The sequence below is a fragment of the Camelus dromedarius genome, chromosome 2 (genome assembly GCF_036321535.1).
Source record: "Camelus dromedarius isolate mCamDro1 chromosome 2, mCamDro1.pat, whole genome shotgun sequence".
NCBI classification, from domain to species: domain Eukaryota; kingdom Metazoa; phylum Chordata; class Mammalia; order Artiodactyla; family Camelidae; genus Camelus; species Camelus dromedarius.
In genome coordinates, this window is record NC_087437.1 from 11,598,654 (window position 1) to 11,620,220 (window position 21,567).

At 40.0% G+C, this 21,567-nt stretch overlaps 1 protein-coding gene across 6 annotated transcripts in view; it reads right to left on the reverse strand.

Annotated features, from left to right (window-relative positions):
- The window catches only part of THRB (thyroid hormone receptor beta), a 382,589-nt gene that overhangs the window by 338,464 nt on the left and 22,558 nt on the right, over positions 1 to 21,567 (reverse strand). Inside the window, exon 1 of one of the 6 annotated variants that reach the window (XM_010987799.3) lies at positions 6,748 to 9,408. The exons of the other annotated variants lie outside the window; for them this stretch is intronic. The gene's annotated coding sequence lies outside the window, so the exon portion shown is untranslated. Of the gene's footprint in view, positions 1 to 6,747; positions 9,409 to 21,567 lie in introns of those variants that run through there. 6 annotated transcript variants of the gene reach the window in all.

The window sequence follows — 21,567 nt, forward strand, 5'->3', positions numbered from 1 at the left end:
CAAAGAATTTGGGCGGCTTCTAAGAGTTGGAAAAAGCAAGGAATCAGATTCTCCCCTACCGTCTCCAGAAGGAGCAAACCCTGGCTGACCTATTTTGACTTTTACTTCCAGAATCATAAGATAATAAATTTGTGTTGTTTTACACTACTAAATTGGTGGTAATTTATTACCACAGCAGCAGGAAATGAATACAGCGGGATTCAATGAATTCTAGAGCCTTCCTCTGCCGCCTTACTGGACACATCATCATTAAAGCATTTCTTGTTTTTTGCCCAAATTTTCCAAAGTGTGTGACGGTGAATGCAAGTCCTGAAAGCTCTTCCACAATTTCAAAGATTTCTCTAATCAGACAAATACCCGTATCACCCTTTTGGGAGTTCATAAGGTACTTAGCTTTTAAAGACCGAGTCTTCATTTTCACTTTGATTAATCCAGAATTTCCCCAATTTACCTGACCATCAGAAGCTTTTCAACATCTATTTTTATCAACAATGTTAACAACCACAGATTGCTTTGCTTACCTGCTGTGTGCCAGGCTCTAGGCTGGGCTTTAGGTTCCAGGGATGAACCCAACTGTTTAAACTACTTCTGGTAATTTAAACAAGTTTAACAAACCGGTAAACTCTATCCATCCCTATGACACTTGAAACATCCTGTATTTTTAGCTCTCCTCGTAGGCGGTATTTTTATCTTACCCAACAAGAAGTTAAGTTCCCAAAGGGCACGTATATGTCTTTACAGACCGATTTTCTGTAGCATTTCCCCCCCAGGGAGCTCATATTCCAGCTGATGAGACATGCACACATTCATATGAAAAAAGACCCTCTGGGAAGGCAGGTAGGGGATTTCTGTTATGTAGCTCAACTTAACCCAGAGTATATCACTCAAGTTTCCTCCTCCCTCAGTGCCATGGCCACTTCCTCCCCGCCACCGTTTCCCTCTCCTTCTGACCTTAAAGTCTGAGGTTTTGATGGTGATATTTCTTTGATGTATAAAATATCGTAGTGGTACCGTTGGAGCTTTGGGGTCATCACGGTATCAAGTAGTAATACTGTTAGGGTATTAATTACACCCCTATTTTCCAAAAGGGAATTCGTCACAGTTCCACACACACTACATTCAGGTCTAGCTGCAAATGACTGCCACCACTGTTCTTCTTGCAAAGTATTTCTTGCAACTTTCCAGTGTCCCATCATCATCGGGGACACAATTATGCAAATATTGCCTCTGGTTTTATAAGAAATCAAGTAATTTTACAGCTTTAAAAAAATTTTTAAAGCAAAAGTAGATGAAAACTTTTAAGCAACATATATTTTAATTATAAAATTAGCAAGCATAGCACCCCCTTTCAACTCAAATCAATGGAATTTCAAAGAGCTACATATTTATTTTTTAATCCAAGTAGGAAAAATCCGAAGCACTTAATATATGTTATAAGTTATAATAAATACATCACCAGAAGAAAAACCCACCAACTCTTTTTATATAGTATTGAATATTCTATACAACCTACCATCTTGTAACAATTAACTAAGTTTAGCCATAAGAAAAAAAATAGTTAACTCCAGAACTTAAAACGATCCCCATAACACAGACAGCTGTAAATGAAACCGCCATACACCTAGGGAGACAGCTTTCTCATGCCACGCCTTTCTTTGCAGTAATGGGGAAGGCTGGATCCCAGAGGAAATCTTTTGTTTTATCTTGTCCTGTTAATATATTAATTCTAAGTTCAGTTACCAGCTGTCTTTTTTGGTTATATAACCATGTGCCACAGGGATATCTTCATTTCTTCTGATTTACTTCTACTTAGCCCATGTATAATCAGTGTCACTAAGACTCTATTCTTAGGGGGCATAATAGTGGTCAGCCCTCATGTAAATTTAAAGTCCTGGATATCACACATCGAAGGACTGAGTCCTGGAGGGGAAGGGATTGGGAGGCGGGGGGGGGGGGGCGCCGGATGATGAATCAGTGAAAGCCAAGAGAACTGGAGAGAGTCGGATCCTTCTGTGCTTAGAATTTGTCAGCAGTTAGTAATGTGCAAATGGGAGATGCGGAAAGAAGGATATTCAGTGGTCCCCTAGTGGTATCACAGGATTTTGAACTAAAAAGAGACAAGTAGTTGCTTCCTGGACCCAACAAGATTGCTGCAGGTCTCAGGGAAGGAGCGCATTGGTCTTCAAGACTGCTTTGCTCGGTGGTAAGCAGTTCTTAAGTACCTGCTAGATCCCTGACACAGAGCCACAGGGACACAGCATCTGCCTCCTTGTTCGGAGAAGTTTCACTGAAGATCAGTAATACCAGCTTGAAGAGTCTAAAGCTGGTAAATCACCTGGACCACCCAAACAAAACAGAAATAGGGGAAAGGCAAGATGGATCAGTCAAGTCTCTTTCCATGAAAAGAAACAGAACCCCAATTTTTAGAAACTAATGGGAGGATACTGAGGTGTACTGAGACTCCGAGGAAGGTTGGCAGGAGCCAGGGAGCCCAGCACCGCCCAGACACCCACAGGTTTCCATCATTCATCCCTGCTTGTCCTTGTTTCCTTCCTTCTTTCCAGTGGCAGGTATGTTCTCCACAGATATGGCCAATCACAGCTTGGCTCCTCCCAGCTCTAGCGAAGTCCCACCCAGTCGTCCCTAATCACACAAACAGCTGATCCTTGGTGTCCAAACACACAAGTTAACTGTGCCTCCCTCACGGTGCTTTCGAGTTCAATCAGACAAGTGTTCATCCCTTTGGTGAAGGTACCTTGATTTCTGATAGGCAGCTTTTCCTTCTTAGAGAAATAAAGGCATGTATAACATACCGTGGTAGAATCATGTAAATAAAAATGTGTGCAAACAAAAAAGACTGCAGGGAAAGGCACTTCAATTCTAAGTTACATCTGAGAGATGGATTTATAAAGGATTTTCCTAGTGTCTTTTCTCCAAATGTCTTGTAATATAATTATCTTAATAATGAAAAAATTTCATTTGTATATTTTTAAATTACATAAAAATTTGGAAATGCCTAAAGGGTGTCTAATTCTGAGAAGTGACAAATGTAATCTATATTTTGACGGTTAAACATAGCAATTTTTTTTACAAAAGTTTTTCCCTTTTAAAAATATAAAAGATGTATCTTTTCCTATGTATAAAAAATAGAAAATTATTATTAATTTTGAATGCTTTAGAACCTTGAGAATTTAAGGAAAATCAAGTTAATATTTTCATGATCTAATTTCAGTGATCGACAAAGGGATATAACTTAATAACTGAAAGAAAAATACTTGCATGTGTGAAATAATCACCATTACCATATACAAACATAAATCAGGGGTCAAAATGCTGTTGCAAGATCCTTTAAAAAATGTTCATTAGTCAAGTATTATTCTGCCTTATAAAGGACAGAAATTCTGACACATGCTACGACACGGATGTACCTTGAGGACATTGTGCAAAATGAAATAAGCCAGCCACAAAAAGCAAATATGTTATGATTCCACTTATATGAGGTACTTGGAGTAGTTAAGTTCATACAGACAGAAAGTAGAATAATGGTGGCCAGGGGCTGGCAGGAGGGGGAACAGGGAGTTACTGTTGCAGAGTTTCAGTTTTGCAAGATGAAGTGTGTTGGAGATGGCTGGTGGTGATGATCACACAAGGCAAATGTACTCAATACCCCACTGAACTATATACTTAAAAATAGTTAAGGTGGGGGGAATAAAGTTTCCCTTAGAAAAACTGTTATTGATTAACTCTGAGAAAGGCAGTAATACTGCCAAAAGAGATTAAAAATGAAATTTACAATGTTAATAATATTCATGATCATTGTCAATAACCCTGTACACAATTTTCCAGAGACAATTGTTATCAATTAGAAAAGCTAAAATACACAGATAATCAGGCCTTTTCCTGACTCCTTCCAACAGATGGAGGAGCAACCGTAAGAGATAAGTCTTTATTAAAATAGACTTGTTTACCTCCCATATCTTGCAAGGGCCACAACCTGGAATTTCATTTCCATAACTGAGACCCGCCCCCCACTATGCCCTGTTAAGTACCTGTCGTAAGATGACAAAATCTATAAAAAATAAAAATCTTAGTCTTTGAATGTTTACAACAAATTCAGCTTGTTGGACAATGTCTGTAATCCATCTAAGATCTAAGATCATCTAAGCAATCATGACAAGAATAAACGATGGTCAAGAGTTAGCAAGTCCTGGGGACAGAATCTAGATTCAAGTACAGGAAGGTCCTTTCGGAGAAGACAAGACCCGAGTTGGCTCTGGAGGAGGACGAGAAAGCAGGCCAGCAGATGACAGTGAGGGACCACGTGCCACAAGTTAAAAATAAATGACAGAGGAGCCCACGCAAAGACAGGCCAGACAGGGATGAATGTGGAGAATGGCAACCCGACCAGCCAAAATAAGGTCAAGGACAAACAGGCATCAAGGCAGGAGGAAGTGAGAGCAGGAATGGTGTGAGTCTACACGCACAGGCCCAGTTCAGAATGTGAGAGAGGGCGGTGGTGGGGCGGCACACAGCTGGTGGGGGCAGACGGAGCAGTTGTTGCAAAGCCGGTGAATGAAAAGCGAACAAAAGACACACAGACACCCAAAGACCTTTAGAAATGAGGATTTCCCATCCTTGAGTGCAAGCCACTCACATATGCGTCTCAGCAGAAGCGCGGGTGAACACAGTACCCCAGTCATCATGCATTTTCTTGACTTTGAAACTGCTCCCAACTGTTTTCAGGGGTTTACACATGCATGACCCATTTCCGAAACCGGGGCAGGCCACTCGCACATTAAAATGCAGGATGCCCTGCCGCTGCCACATTCACCATCCCCAGGAACGTGCGATGGCTGATTGACAGAAATGGGCTTTCGGCAGGAAATCCCCAGGACCAAGTAACCCACATCGGGGAACACCATGGGAGAAAAGATGGCAGCACTGTATTTTAGCTCCACGGGGAGCTTATTAATAGACCAATGTGTAGTCCAACAGCTCTAATTTGCAGTGGAATTTTTTTACTTCCTCTCCCCAAAACTGAACATCAGGTTAACTGTTTTCTGCAGAACACCTGTCCACAATTCTGAGACTACTGGTTTGAAGAGGTAAGTGAAGTTTTTCAGAATAGGGTAGCCAGTTTAAAGAATACTAGCCTCATCTTTTAGCTAAATACTACAAATAAGAGAGTATCTAAACTCAAAGGAGGCAATATATTGGTGAGACTTTCTGCGTAAACGCTAGTCTTAGTAACTACTGGAATAAAGGGGGGAAAGAGGAAATTAAGTTTGGGTGGATAGTAGGAGTTTAAACAAGATACTAGTTTGGCTTTCAGGTTCTCAGTGGGACTAACTGCTTTGACTTAAAATGAGTAATTATAGGGATTGAAACAAGGTCATCTAAGCACTCAAATGGACATGATAAGAATAAATGAGGGAAGAAAAGAAGGGAGAAGGAGGGAAGGAGGGAGAGAAGGAAGGAAGAAGGGGAACAAATTAGACCCTTTCAAACGAAGTATCACAACTTACATATTTAATATTCTTACTTAGACAACTGAAATTCTTACTTACTTCTTTAAGAAAGAAAACTTCTATGGGTATACTATACAACCGTAGCTCAGGGCCCACACAAAATTTACTCATAGACTGAAAAATCTTTGCATTAATTCTTGAAAAATAAAGATTGAATGTGGAAAAAGCAGTATCTGCAGAGGGGCAGGGAACCGGACAGCGAGAGAGAGCTACACAGACACCATATTTACAAATTGGCAACCCAACAAAAGCTTAAAAATCCTGATGTTTATTCTTATGCTTTTGAACTTTTAATTGTAAATCTCAAAGTCTGACAGATAATTTATTCCCCCAAAAAAGGCATTTTCTTCCCCCTTGCACATTTGCATGCATATGCTACAATTGTTCTGAAGCATTCTTTACTTGGACTCTGGAAAGGGGACCACCTGATCTACCCACGAGACTTTTTCAGTCTCAATTCATGGCAACCCTCGCACTTATTTTTCATAAAAATTCAAAGATAGGTTTCTGGGTTATGTAAGAATGAACTTCATCCTTTTGAACAAATTACACCAGGAGTTATAAAGCAGTAGGTAAATGAAAAACTGGGTTTAAAAAAAAAAAAAACAAAAAACCAACCACCGACCAAATCCATAGCAGGCTCAGCTCTTTTTGAGAGCGAGATTAAGGTGCATGCAGTCAACTGGTATGAAGGTCGCCAAACAAAATGTTGCAATCTTAAAGCGCCATTGACATGCAGCCCGTGTTCAGCAGCAGCTTTGAGTAAGCAATGTGACTCACTTCACTCATTAGTCTCAGCCCAAATCATTCGCACGTGGACGTTATGGCAGTATGTTGCCTTTGCAGTAAAATGTCTGAAAAGTTAGAATTTTTTTCTCTAACTTGAAATAAAAACACTTAATATAACTTTTTAAAATTTGGCAAACCTTCCCCTCCCCATTCCCACCTTTTGTTAGAGGAAAAGTGACCTGAAAGCTCAAAATGCCACAACTGATTTCTTCAAGCTAGGTAAGCACTTTGACAAATCTGTCCATTAACTACTTCTTATCTGCCGGCGGACACTGTTGAAATGAACAAATTGGTTCAGTTGGAAATTTTCTGATTTTCACAGGAAAGAGCTGAAAGCCACAAGCCACCAATGCACCATGTGTACCTTTAGCTTTCTAAGTCAAAATCGGCAGGAAGTGGTCCTTGCGGGGGACCTCCATTCATCTCTCACCTGCTGCTGACCTGCAGTTTTCCTGTTGGCAAAGACAGCTCCTTGCAAAGCAAACAGCTCCCCACTCTGCATGGAAATGCTCATCTTCTCAGTCCATACTGCAAGCACAAAACTCCCTGAGAGTCATTTAGGGAGTGAATCAGACTTACGGCCGATAAGCACAGAGCTGACCTTTAAACTCAAGCCTCTAATAGAACATGGGGATATTTCACTTGCTGTTTGCTCAACAGTTCCAGGGTCACGAGGGTCTGCGTTTACTGGCGGGGTTGGGGGCGGCGGGCAGCGAACCCAGGAACCTGGCTCCAGCTCCCACATTGCACCTGATAGAAGAGGGTCGTGGCTGGGCTTAAAGGCTCCAAACCCCAGTCTCAAGTGTACCCAGGAGCACAGCTTAGAACACGTTCTTTAGCATCTAGAGAGTTCCCCGGAGTGCACAGGTCTGCTGCCTGGCTCTTAGCTACCAGCTTTGGAAGAGATGAGAAAGAGTCTTGGGAGCCCAGGAATGGAAGCTGTTTTTTTCTTTGTTTTCACTTTGTCATAGTGCCAAACAGAGTGCCAAGATCCCAGGCAAAAGGAGAACTCAGTGATATTTATCCTGGCTTTATTAAAAATATATGTTACCATGGATTTTTTTGCATTTGCTTTGATTTTTTAAAATATTGCATTAAAATAATATTTCTCTGACTTACCAAGTTTGCTGGCGCCCAGAGCAAGCACCTCACTCACCTCACCCTATTCCAGGCCCTGCTCTGTCCCCCGTTTCCATCTTAATCTGAAAATGGAAGCAGATCCAGGCAGAGTGGTTGAGATGCTTGCAGTTGAGACAAGAAAGGAATACGAGCCCAAAGCTCACAAGAAAAACCTTATTGAGCATCTTCCATGTGCTAGGTACTATGCGAGGGATCTTATGTACATTTCTTTGGTCCTTACTTACAGGGAAAATACATTAACCTCCCCCTGAGGAAGTTCAGGCTCCAAGAAACATTCTTTCCTCTGTTGTCCATCTCACAAACTGGCCTTGCAAGCTGTGTGGCACTTAAGATAGGGATAAATTAGGAGTTTGGGATTAACAGATACAAACTACTACATATAAAATAGATAAACAACAAGGACCTACTGTATAGCACAGGGAACTATATTCAGTTTCTTGTAATAACATATAATGGAAAAGAATCTAAAAAGATACGTATATTGTATGTATAACTGAATTGCTTTGCTGTGCACCTGAAACTAACATTGTAAATCAACTACACTTCAATAAAAAAAAAAAAGAAAGAAAGTTGTCTGTGATTCCTCCTCTCCAACCCACTGAATCAACCACCATCACTTGTAACTCTTCATAGTCATGCCCGTAGTAAGAGGGGGAGGAAAGATTAAAAGATGGTCTGTTTGATGACAATTTCCACACACTTTTTGCCATATCTGCCACCTCTCCAAGGAAAGTCGGGGTCGCAGTGTTGTTTTAATATCTCACTCCTAGATTGGCCAGTCCAGGACAAGGTTAAATTATTTCCAAATGCTGGCTCTTCTGCAAATTTATACAGTACCATTTAGTGTGATCTTGAACTTAAGCGCTATCATCTGGACCAGGAGTCTACTCTGAGCACCAGATTCCAGCTGCCTGATGTCTCCACTTGGATAGCTCATGCACGTCTCAAACTAACATGTCCACAACGAGAATCTTGGTCTTCCTTCCTCTCAAACCCTGCTTCCCTCTGGCTTCCTGCATCTCAGGCCCTGTCACTATCACCCAGCTGGGACTCAAGCCAGAAATCCAGCCGTTCTCTTTGACACCTCTGCCCAGTTCCCCATCTAAACCACGACCAACACCTATTCTTCTGAACAGTAAAACAGTATCAACAACTACGCTTATAAAAGCATCCACTACATGCCAGGTACTCTGATGATATATAGCCAGCATTATTAACTCGTTCAATTTTCATAACAACTCTAATTTGCCCATAGCCATACACAGCTAGTAAGAAGGGAGGTTAGTATTCTAACCTAGTTAGTCTGGCTCTAGAAAACACACTCTTAACCATTCCACCCTATCTCCAAAATAATCTCAAATCCATTCACCTTATTGGTTTTCCACTGTCCCATCTTAGTCTAAGCCACCAGCACTATCCACTCAGGCAACTCCAAAAGCTTTCTAAATGGTCACTTCGGTTCTATTTCTACCTCATTTCCACACATCAGTCTTCATGAAGCTGCCAACATGATCTTTTTAAAGTTTATGTCCGATCACGTCATTTCCCCTGCTAAAACCCTTAAAACCATTCAACTATGCTCTGAATGAAATTCCAACTCCTCAATGTGGGCTACAACTTCCTATGTGGACTGGTCCCTGCCCACTTCCTAGATTTCATCACTTTTGACCTTTCTATCGCACTAGCCTTCGTGCCCTCCCTTGGACCTAGCAGATTCTTTCTTGCCTCCTGGGCTGGCTGGCTCCATCTAATTCTCCATATATCCTAGGGTCCTTCCCTGACCCTCTCAGCCTAAAATAGGTCTCCCCATTATTCTCTCTAAGCACCCTCTTCTTTTCCTTCATAGCAACTTTTAAATTTTGTATCTCCACATTTATTTGAATTTTCACTTGCTTATTGCCTGTAAGCTCCATGAGGCATAGTCAAGGTCTGTTTTATCTACCCCCTTACTTCCCGCCCCAACCCCAGAGTCTGAAATACAGATGGTGCAATTAATTGCTCAGTGGATAAATTAATCCTGGGATAGCTCTTTTAAAGACTTCAACAAGCTGACTGAAGAAGGCATTTGAATAATGAACATCATTGATTTTAGTGAGAGAGATCCTTAAAAAGGAAAAATACATATATATGTTATTATATGTTTTTATTTCCAACATGTGAACGAAAATTACTAAACCATATATTCAATATTCAATATTTGGAAAAGACATAGAAGGAAACAATAAAGGAAAATCGCTCAAGAACTATTTTTTTAAATCTTACAGTATATACAGGTTTTTAAAAAATTTCTTGTGTTGTCATCATGACTATCAGTCTCAATAAGATGAGAATCAGACTGTCAACTGTTCTTATTTAATCCCAATACATGGTGGAGCTCCATGCAAATCTATTAATGATAAGCTATGGGCGATTTTAATCACATATCCTCTGACCACTTATTTCCCTTTATAACTTAGTTAGAGATTAATTTCCCCATTGGCGCCAACTTCTTATCAGGAAACAGCTGGACCATCCATTGTACCATTTTCTTTGGTTTTCCTTTGTCATAGGTGTTTTAGGAATAAAGATAGATTCTTCATGTCTCTGTATATTAGGGAATTATTTGGCTTGAGACCAAAGTACCTGTTCTTTAAGATTCCAAGACTTCTAAAAAAAAGGAAATAAAATGCATCCAAAAATTAAATTTGAAGCAGGAGAAAAATTTTGCAAATCATATATCTGATAAGGGACTTGTATCTAGAATATATAAAGAATTCAAAAATAAAAAGACAACACAGTTTAATAATACACAGAATATGAGGCTATTTCTCCAAAACAGATATAAAAATAGCCAATAAACACATGAGAAGATGCTCAAGATCACTGGCCATAAGGGAAACTGCAAACCAAAACCACACCAAGGTATCACTTCATATCTACTAGAATAGTAATAATCCAAAAAAAAAAGAAAAGGAAAATGTTAATTGTCGGAGAGGACGTGAAGAATTGGAAACCTTATACACTGCTGAGGGGAGTATTAAATGGTGTAGCACTTTGGAAAACAGTCTGGCAGTTCCTCAAAATGTTAAGTATAAAGTTACCATATAACATAGCAATTTTACCCCAAGGTATATACCTAAGAGAAATGAAAATGTACATCCACACAGAAACTTGCACACAAATGTTCATAGCAGCACTATGCATACTCGCCAAAGGTGGAACAACCCAAACGCTCATCAACTGATGAATGGAAAATAAACTGTGGTATATCCATGTAACGGAATATTAAGCAGCAATAAAAAGCAATGAAGTAATAATACATACTACAACATGACTAAACCTTGAAAATGTTAAATGAAAAAAAAAAAAGCCAGCCATAGAAGACCACATATTGTATGATTCCTTACATATGAACTGTCCACAACAGGCAAATTCTTAGAGACAGAAAGAAGACTAGTGGTTGCGTAAGGCTGGGGGCAGAATGAGGCGTGAGTGGTAACCAGTACCAGGTTTCTTTTGGAGGTGATACAGATGATCTAAAGTTAGATAGTGATGGTTGCACAACTCTAGGAAGAACTTTAGTGCACTTGAAATGAGCGAATTGCTTTGGTATGTGAATCATATCTCAATAAAGCTATTATAAAAATGATGGGATACAGTTTTTACAACACTTTAAAACTGGACCTATGCTTGGCATTTACAAGGGTAGGTGGGGCTTAACTGAAGAGTATAATTTCCTTTTAAGCACAGAAGACGGGTTTTAGATGAAACTTTCTTATAAGGAATTTACAGTCTCCCTCTCTTCTCATTAATTCCTATCTTTGTCCTTGCTTAGAGACAGACCTGAAATCACAGGGCCAGGCTTATAGAACATTAGAATGGGACAAGATCAAGAGATAACGATTTTAGAATTAAGTAGCTAAGATCCAGAGAGAATAAATACCTTTTCCAAGATCACAAAGGTAACGAGAATCAGAGCTTTCCAGACCAAAGCTTTATTTTTAGTTTTCAGCAGCACCCTACAGAATGGAGTCATGAATGGCATTTTCCAAAGTGGCCCCAGCCCAAAGTTCTCCACAACCAAGTCTCCTACATGGGAAAGGAGTTCCATTCATAGTCTGAGAACAAGGATGAAGTTTACACAGCACTCCCTACTTCATTCCTTCAACAAGCATGGACTGAGTGTTTGGCCACGTGCTAGGCACTATGGGAATAAAGATGTCCTTTTTTTTTTTAAAAAGACAGCAGAAACTACAAAGTCTGTTTTTGGGTCTCTAACATCAAGAGTTAGGTCTTCATGGACGTTGAGCACCGGGGCTGATCACCTCCATTCCTCAGGTGCTAAGTAGAGATGGAAGGCCAATGTGATGTTGAATTTGACTTTGAATCCTTTCTTCAACCTACTCAGCAAAACTCTTCTGTTCCTACCTGTCCTTCTTTATTAAACATTTGCTTTTTTTTCAAGTGAGCAAAGGGCACACTAAATTTTTACTGTTATTTTTTATTATTTTTGTTTTTTATCGAAATATAGTTGATGTACAATGTTGTTTTAGTTTCTGGTGTACAGAGTAGTGATTTAGTTATAAATATATATACATATTCTTTTTCATTATAGGTTATTACAAGATATTGAATATGGTTCCCTGTGCTCTACAGTAGGACCTTGTTGTTCATTTATTTTATATACAGTAGTTAATATCTGCAAATCTCAAATTCCTAATTTATCCTTCCCCCCACCCCCACCCCCCAAACCCTTGCTTTTGAGACCCTGAAAGATCTCACTCAACTGGGGGCTTTAGTTTATACCATGTGTCCTTCTGTCCGTGAGAAACGTGAATTCTGAGGTGATTTTGTTTCTCAGTGTGGCTGAGAGTTGACGACACAGCATAACTTCAGGTAAATCATTACTTGTGATTCAATTTAAACACTGGTATGAACATAATACTTGAAAAATAATCAAACCAGTCAATCTGTTTAGATAAGAATTTTGACCCTCAAAGTTAATTTTTTACTTCTATATTCCTTCGCTACCTCCCCTTTCTAATTCTCCTCTATTTCAGAAAGTCTAAACTGCCTAAGAAAATTCTGGCTTCCTTCCAAGGAGGTATTTTATTAACAGGAGGAGAAGAGAACTGTGTTCTGAGAGTCAATGAACTCCAAGAGTGATTTTTACTACTCCATTTCGTCTGGCTGATGAGGGAAACGGCTGTGCTGGGCCCAGTGCTGGTTTCAGTGGACTGGACAATGAGAGGATACTGTTTTGACATCACAGTTATTACTCTACCCTCTGAAATCTGTTTTTTTAAAGCACTTTATCAGCCGCTTCACTGAATTTCTCTGCAAACCGTTACCTTCTCACCTAAGCCAGTAAAGCCATTAAGAAAGCAAGCATACAGTCCTTTTAGATTCTCAGCACAAATCATTTAAAAATAAGTTAAAAGTGTTTTTGAAGCTCATAGGAATGTGTTCTTTCAATCTGTTTTGGTTGTCACCGGAAGGAAACCGTCTTCAAAAAAACCAGGTTCCTCTCCGCTTTGTGGGACTATGAAATAGACTTTCGTACATGATAGTGATAAACGTGTTGAACTGTCTTCCTCTCGTTCAGTAACCAGTGTGTATACCACCCAGGCTTCTTAACAATTCTCTTTCGTACTTTTTAATCCCTTCGGCCATTAGTTAGCATCCATTTGAGGTAGAGGGTAAAGGGGCAAAGGTGGTGAATTTTGTGACTCCACGTAATTTCCAATTTGTTTGTCACTCTAGAAATAGTTTTGGGAGACAGACGATGAAACTAATGCAAATTGTGGTGTTCGGGGTCTTTTGGTGTCAGTAATTGTCAGATCTCATCTGACTGTGATTTGTTAGGCTTTACTGGACTACATACTCTTTGACGGAGAAGGAGGGAGGGAGGGAGGGAGGGAGGGAGGGAAAGAAGTCTCAGCAGAAGGACCTTTCTGGTCTTAACACTTCTCTAAGCTGGCAGGTCTGGTTTCCCGCTGGGGACACCGCCTTTTTGAGAAAAGCTGAGCAAATCTGGAAACTGCAGTGAACACTTCAGAGTTATCATGGCGGCAGCATCTCAGTCACTGCTCTACTGCTTTACGGCAGAGCTTGGCGGATGTTCACCGACCCCCAGGGCATCTTGTCAAATGCAGATTCTGGTCCAGCAGGTCTTGGCTGGGGCCTGAGACACTGTGTTTCTAACAAGCTCCCAGGGCCTGGCCTGTGTCTGACCCAGGGCCCACATCTGAAGAGTGAGGTTCTGTAGGATACTAGTGCATGCTCTGGCTGCTAATAATTCAGCTAGTACTTTCAGTTTCCTCCACCAAGCCTTTGACACATGGTAAAATTGACCGAGTCAAGCATCCCCTCCCTCATAGCACAGTAAATGTCGTATCGGTGGCCTGAAAGGATGCATGGTCCTCTGTGAACACCCAACTTCCTCTTGAGGAAGGATTTAAGCGCCAGCAGAATTAGACTCATACTGTTCAAGAAGAAAGACCAAACTCCAAACCAACAGTAATAGCAAGAAAGACGATGTTCCAGCAGACCCTCAGATGCCCAGGCAGGACGGCCTCTAATCCTCAAAATGTTACCTATTATACATATTCTAAAAAGACAAGAATTAATGCACTTAGTTTATGTCAGTACTTATCATGTAAATATTAATTGAGAATGTATTTATTTGTGTTCTGGGAGTCTCAGTATCACCTTTTACTTTCAAAATACATTTCAGTCCATAGAGCAGAAGAAGTTAAATTTTAGCCATTCAATTCTAAGCAATCACTGCAAACCGCGTACATCAGAGAGTAACTCACGTTTCACCCGCTGTCCCCACGGCTTTGCTCCCACTTCCCCTACAAATAATATTATTCTATGTATTTTAAGGAGATTTTATTTAGCATATTTTCTTTTTTTTTTAATTTGTTTTTTTATTGAAGCACAGTCAGTTACAGTGTGTCTGTTTCTGGTGCACAGTGCAATGTCCAGTCATGTATATTGCACGTTTTCTTAATGGCATTTTGAATGTATTGGGTAGTGCACTCTGTCATTTTTACAGCAAAACAGAAAAGCTAAAGCAAGAGGCTTATGCATCTGATTTACCTATTTAAAATTTAGCAGAAGTTACCATTTCTTTTCTTGTGTTATATCACAGTAAGAAAACCAATCCTCTGGTTTAAATTATGAAGCAAACACCATCAGGGGCATCATAGAGTTAGAGATGATCAGATAAATTGCACTGAAAATCAGTTCACTCCCACTTACATGCGTTAATGACGGACATAGTGGCACAGACGATTTTCAAACCACTGGGTTGGTTTTATAATATTTGTGATTTTTTTGTACCACATTCCTTTTTATCTTCTTAACATGTACAAACTAGTATTGAAATAATTGGTTTTTGTTCCTGTAACCTACCCTAATCTAAGCAGGGAGAACATGAAGGCTTTACTTCACGTTTCACTAAGTAATTGTTGGCCATCTTGAGAGTCAATTACGTGGCTGTGCAGTAACCTCGCAGGAATTATCCCTTAGTAATGACTCAGTGTCAGTTCTGAAACACTCAGGGGTCCCACCAGCACGGACAGCTTCCAGAAAAAAATGAGGAACAGGTCTTTGTTTCCATTTACATAGTCTACCTCAGCAAAATGCTGTGATTTTAGTTGATAAAGCACTTCACGTGTCCTCTTACAGGGCTATTTGTATTTCAGCAAAAGATTCCAGAAGATTGAAAAATTGTAAAGACTCGACTGTAGGGGTCTTCAGGCTAGAGACTGTATGTCCTGAAATTTGACTTTAAATTATCTTTTCAAATAGACCATTTCCTAGGCAACAGTACAGATTCTCAAATGGTTCTACAGTCCCCAAAAGGCTAAGAACCATTGCTAATAAAGGAATTTAAATCAGTAAAAAGAAAAAAAAAAAGTGTCAGAATCGCTTTGAAGAAGTCGACCCCAATCTTGGATTTTGGAGTAAGGCAAACTCTCCTTACTCCAAAGTGAATGGGTTCAAGTCTGCATTCTGTCAGTCACTCGCTGTGCCACCCCAGGCAAGTTACTTAGCCTCTCTGAGCCACAGCTCCTTTCTCTATAAAGTGGGGCTAAAATTAGTGCCTACCTCACTGGGCCTTTGTGAAAACTGAGTGTAATGTCTGTAAAGAGCTTGGCACGTAGTCACCACACTGCATACTCTCAAGAAGTAGTAGCTGTTACTATAATTACTATGACTATTATTTGTTTTATTAACATTATAAAATACACTCTGAAGGCAGAGGCTTTATCTACCAAGTAATAAGGCAAATTACTCTAATGCCTCTTGCAGTTGGCTAATAAAACAGAGACGTGGCTAATTAACAACAATTAAATCATCTTTGACCAAGTCAGAGCTAAGTAGATTTTTTTCTCTAAAGTGATCTGACTTTATTCACTTTAACTCTAGGAGACCTAATCCAGTGACATGAAATAACTCTGAGTTTCAACAATCCACCAGCCTTCCAAAAATTTCCTAAATTATAGGATAACTATGATTTCTATGTTCAGGGGTTTCCAGACATCATGTGAAATAAGCCAGGATTTATATTCAGCTACACTGAAGACAACATATTTGTGCTAAAGAACTGGTACCTTCTCAAATGGCCATGAACGGGACTTCTTAGCTGCTAAGTACATCTATAGCACAGTTTGCCAGGCAACTATTAACAATAATTTTAAGGAACACTGTTCAACGACATGGAATAATGTTCATTATACATTAAGCAAAATAGGCCATGCACAAAATTATGTGAAGCCTGATCCCATTTTTGTACAAAGATGGCACAGAAAAATGCCTGGAAGAAAATACACCAACATTCAGTGGTGGGTGGTGAGATGATAGTGAATCTTTACAAAGAGTGTTCATTACTTTTGTGATCAGAATAATAACAAAAGGTATTACAAATATATAGGTAAAAATTAAAAACTTGTCAGCAGTGTGATATCCCGGAAAGGGTCCTAGATGCCACGGACTTGGGTTCTAGTCTAGTCACACAGGCATATGAAAATGATGACCTCAGACAAATTACCTCCCCATTTTGGAGCCAAATACAGCTCCTTGAAATTGAGAGTTTGAATAAATGTCTCTTTCCAGCCTGACATCCTAAAATTCTGGATGCGTGGCCACATGTTGCAGAAGAACTTTTTTGTTTTTCAGGCTAGCCCCCAAATGCTAAGTGGTGTCACAGAGGGACACTGGGATGGGGTCCTCTCATTTTCAACCTTTCCTGTACTGCTGACTTTTTAAATAATAAGGATTTTATTCCTTTGATAATTAAGAAAGATAAAGGGAAAAATTATTTGAAACAGGTAAGGGGCTCAGCAGAAATATGGGCTTGCAAACAAACTGAACAATTTGGTACATACTGTACCTTTAAAATGGGTTAACATTTTATTTGACCTAAACAAATCTGTCCAAAAAAAAAAAAATCACACAATTGATAGCCACAGTCCTAGAATAAATGACTCAAGTCAAACAGAACAGACTCTTGTTATGAGAAGGAGATGGTTTTCTTAAGAAACGTCTCAGATGTGAAGTCCCTTGAAATAAACAGAACTATCACTGGTGGCATCTTGGCAGCAAGGCATCACTAAGATCACACCCTGGTCCAGACTATTAAATGTCAGGGAAATATCTCTGTGATTAAAATTGTTTTACAGTAACAAGCAGCAAGGAAATCAGATTACTTGAAGCCTCAAAATCCAAACAGAACCAGACACATTTTAAACAGCTACCTTTGGCCTCGTGTCTAAAACAAATGCACTACCTCCCACTTTCCACGAGCCCTGCAAAATAGAGAGGGGAGAAAGCTCTTCTCTCCTCCTGCCCAGATTCTTCCCCTGGAACTAGTGGGCTCTTCAGCTGCCAATGAGCAGTTTCCTCGAGGTGCTTTTGAAAGGGCATTGAAAGGCGGCAGCGATGACCCAGAAGCCTGGGAAAAATACCCAGTTTCTCAGGCTACCAGCCCCACCCCCTTCTGGGCAAGGCACCCAGCTGAGTGGAGCTGGTACCCAAAGCCCATCTGGTCTATGCATGAGCAGGAACAATTTCCCGCCCACGCTGTGTAACCTCCCTCCCCTCACGGCTGTAGGACTGTAGAATTACACAACCTGGCTGCTAGCTCTCCTGGCCAGAGCAGGGGCCCAACCACATTATCTATTGGGGCCCAGCTATTGACAAAGAGATTGCTTTGGCCTCATTAGTAAGAACATGGCGCTGTTTCTGTAGCAAGGGCCGGTTAAGAGGGCAGGAAGAAGTATCTGAAACCTTAACAGAATGTTAAACGGATTAAGATTTCTGCATAACCTTGTTAGTAGAAAACGTGTTTGAGGGAGGTGGGAAACGGCTCTCTCTTCACACCGTCTCATTTTAAAATTTGATAATAATCTTTAAAGACTCTGCTGATAGAATCTTTTAAAAGGCACAGGTAATTATGTGCCTGCTACATGAAGCGAGTTGGAAAATAAACGATGTTGCTTGGACAATTTTCACTGATTAGAAATTGCTTCAGGAATATACTTGATTTGGGCCTAGAGTCTTGTTGTGGGCAAACTACTTCCCAAGAATTAGACAGACTCAGCAAGCACTGCCAACTATTGCCTCAAGAAATGGGTTTGCATTAGCTTGGTAAATATGGTGCCTCTTGACATAAATGCACAGCTAAATCTAGGTCATTAAACTCCGGACCAAATGATCAATGGTGATGACACAGTCGTTTCTTAAACCTCAGCTTAATATTTTAATCTAGCTAATAATCTTGTTACTTCAGCTTTAATTCATGTTTACCTGATGTATCTATTTCCATCCCATCACACTCCAGTTTTCTGAGCCACTGTGTTTTAGGTATGGTTTGCAAAGGGTCTAGAGCTGAAGCTCATATTTTGATGCAATCTGGCAATCTTTGTCTTCAAACTGGAGAGTTCAGTTCATTTACCTTTATTGTGGTTAAGTATATATCTGAATCTATTTCAACTGCCTTAAGTTTTTGTTATCGTTCTTTTCTATTGGCCACACTTCTCCCTCGGTTTTTCTTCCCTTCTCTCCCTGCTATCTACTGAATTGATTGATTGAAATTTTCTTTTATTCCCCTCCCTCCACAAAGTTAAGTTCCAATAACTTTGGAAGTTATTCTGCTTCTACGGAAGTCATCCCCAGATTTACATATCTACGAAAATTTAAAGAAAACCATTACCCCTATGCTTCTCTAGACTAACACAAAGACTGTGGAAGACTATTATTTCATTTCCCCCTCACCCTCTGCTATTACAGTGCAGTGGTTAACATCGATATTATTTTTTACAAACACTCATCACAAAGTGTTAACTATTACTGTTGTTGTTGTTGTTTTACCAACAGTGCTTATCTAGAGTTCCCGCTATGTTTGCCAGTTTCTTTGCTCACCATTTTCCCCTGCAGCCTACGGTTTTTCTTGGTTCAATTCTCTTCTCATTCAAGTGTATCTTTTAATAGTTCTTTCAGCAAGGTTATTCAGCCCAGTCTTATTTATCTGATTAGGTCTTTAATTTACCCTCAGTTTTGAGGTCTCCCTTAGCCAGTACAGAATTTGGGGTTGACGATTTCGCTTAGCATTTTGGAAATCACATTCTGCTGGCATCTAGCATCTACTGTAGCTGAGGGGAACTCGGCTGGCTGCTTGATGGTGATTACTTTGCAAGTGGTTATCCCAACTCCTTTTACATCTGATTGGCTGCATTCTCATCAGAATGGGTCTCAGTGTGGATTTGTTTTTATTTGTTCTGTCCAGGACTTAAGAGTTTTTCTTTAATCTGAACTTCCATGTCCTCGCTGTATGATGAGTGACCACATCAGTGCTGTCTTCAAATTCAGTCATTTTTTCCCTCATCTATGTCTAGTCTGTTCTTTCACTAATATGAAAAATGTCTTTTGGTTTTTATTTTTGTCAAATTTATACTTACACATAGTTTTAAGTATCAAATAGTTTTATAAGATTGGTTATGAAAAACTCCTCTCCCGACGCCTCTTCCGTGTAGATAAGTCTTCTACGCTCTTTCATTTATTTTTGGAAAAGAAGGTTTTACCTCCTCGTTCATGAGAACATGACAGTGTCAATGCAACATTTCAGTTTCAGGCATGCGGATGAGAGTCCGTTCATCTGTCTCTGTGTCCTTGCGCACCCTTCTGACTTAGTTTGTTAGTGGGTTCCTTCTGTTCATTTTTCCTGTCTTCTCTTCCCGATATTTCTCTTGTTAAGATGTCGGAATGACTAAACTGCTCCTTTCATTATCTTGGGTTTTTTCTTTTTCTATTTACAATCACCATCTTTTTCTTCTCCTTTCCAAGAGATTTTCTCAACTTTATCCTTTACTTTAAAGATTGATATGGTTGGGCATAATTGAGGGTGCCCCTGATTAAATATCTTTAGATCTTCTTGAGTTGCTCAGATTTCCCAGAAAAAAAAAAAAAGACTCTTTTCAAACTACTACTTACAGAATGAAGGTCTGGGTGCTAGGGTTCTGGAAACCCAGTGTGGCAGGAGGTCTGGGAGTCATGTGTCTGGAATGTACACATTTACCTGATTCACACACACACAGACACCCATGACTTTGCCAGTCTGACTTCTACTAATTCTTCAAAACAGGTCAAGCAGCACCTCCTCTGGGAAGTTCTCCGTGATCTCCCCAGTAGACACCCAGACTGAACCATCTCATAGAATCCAGCTTCTGTAATTGCCTAGTTAGACGTCTGTGCTCCTTCAGAACCAGCTTTCTCCACTGTGGATGTATGGGCTCTTGGCACAATTACTAGCATATAATAAGCTCAGTAGATTGATGAGCTATTAAGTAATTCCAGAGGCACCCCAGTTAAAGGAGATGCTTACACATGGAGGAGTCACACAGGACTTGGGGAAACACTTCAAGTCAACTCGACTGTCACAGGCCTTTGGCATCAACATGAGTCCTACCCCTAATTGCAACTCCCCAACAAAACAGGGCACCCCAGATAAGCTGTTCACCTCAGCAGTCTGGTATTCCTTACCATATTTATATATGTATACCAGGGAAAGCATTCAACCTACTTCTTAGGAGCACCATGAAATAGCTCTGAATATAATCAGTGTTGCTTTCAAATATGAAAGTTTCAGAGACGTGCAAAAATCAAACTGTATTGTTACTTAGGAAAAGAGAGGTATAAGGAAACCAGGCAACTTTTTTTTCCTCTAACTTTTTTAGAGGAAAGTGTTGAAGAGCAACAAACTATGAACAGGTGTCTGTGCTGGTAAAGACTGAGGTATGAGTAACAAACAGGGAACAGGCTGGGTAACTAACTTGTATAACTGCCTTACCTGTGCTTCTGAAGAATCTTTCAGAATCTGCAGAAATCTTCCAGTGAGCAAAGGGAAATAACCAAACAATCTGATGAAGACTTCAAATGAATGAAGTCAATGTTTACACAGTCACTGAATTTTAAAGTCAGAGTATCAGTCCATCCTCTCCCTCAAGATGTGGGTGTTGTGACTGTTCCTATAAAGGGCCATTTGGGCCCTAAGAAACATTCCCAAGCTGATGCCCTGGCACCATTCCTGGACCCCATAACTGACAGGTAGGTTTTAAGACTCTTGAGTCAGTGTGACTCACATTAACTTTATCCACTGCTCCTAGTTTTGATTCTCACAGAAATCTACACACCAGGCACAAGCTAGATGCACTACAAATACTATCTCCTTTGACTCTTCAAAACAACCCTATGAGACAAGGATTGTGTCTATTTCAAAGATGAGGGAACTGAGTCTCAAAGAAGTTGCCTTTGTTACTAGGGACTCAGCCAATAAACAGAGAGGCAATGTCATGCAGCATTTATGAGCATGGACTCCACAGGACTGCCCTGGGTCAGAATCCTAGTTCAAACGTTTACTAGCTATGTGACCTTAGGAAAGTTGCTCAACCTCTCTGAACCTATTGTATAAGATTTTTTTGTTATGAGGATTAAACAAGTTAATATGTGTAAATCCTGGTACTTAGCACCACAGAAGTATTTGTTAGATGTATAAAAGGATAGCAGAATTATGAATCAAATCCAGGTTTTTCTGGTTCCAAGGATACATTCTCAACCAAGACTC